We start from the raw sequence: 240 nt of genomic DNA, 5'->3' as shown, positions 1-240 counted from the left end.
GCCAGGTGCCGCCGGCCCCCGTGGGGCAGCGGAGCCGGGCTCCGGGGGCGGCCGCCGGCAGTAGGTCAGTGTGACAGAACCGGCGGGCGCTGGAACGGAGCGGGTGCGCGGAGCCCGACGATTCCTCCTCGCCCAGCTTCTCCTCCCTGAGGCTCGGGGGGGGTCGCCGCTGCCTCCCTTCCCCGGCGGCCGACGGGGCGCGGCGGCGGCGGGCGAGCGAGGGCTGGGGGCGCTGGCGCT

Source organism: Parus major, chromosome Z (genome assembly GCF_001522545.3).
Source record: "Parus major isolate Abel chromosome Z, Parus_major1.1, whole genome shotgun sequence".
NCBI classification, from domain to species: Eukaryota; Metazoa; Chordata; class Aves; order Passeriformes; family Paridae; genus Parus; species Parus major.
The sequence above is the reverse complement of the archived record's forward strand: the minus strand, read 5'-3'. Positions refer to the sequence as shown.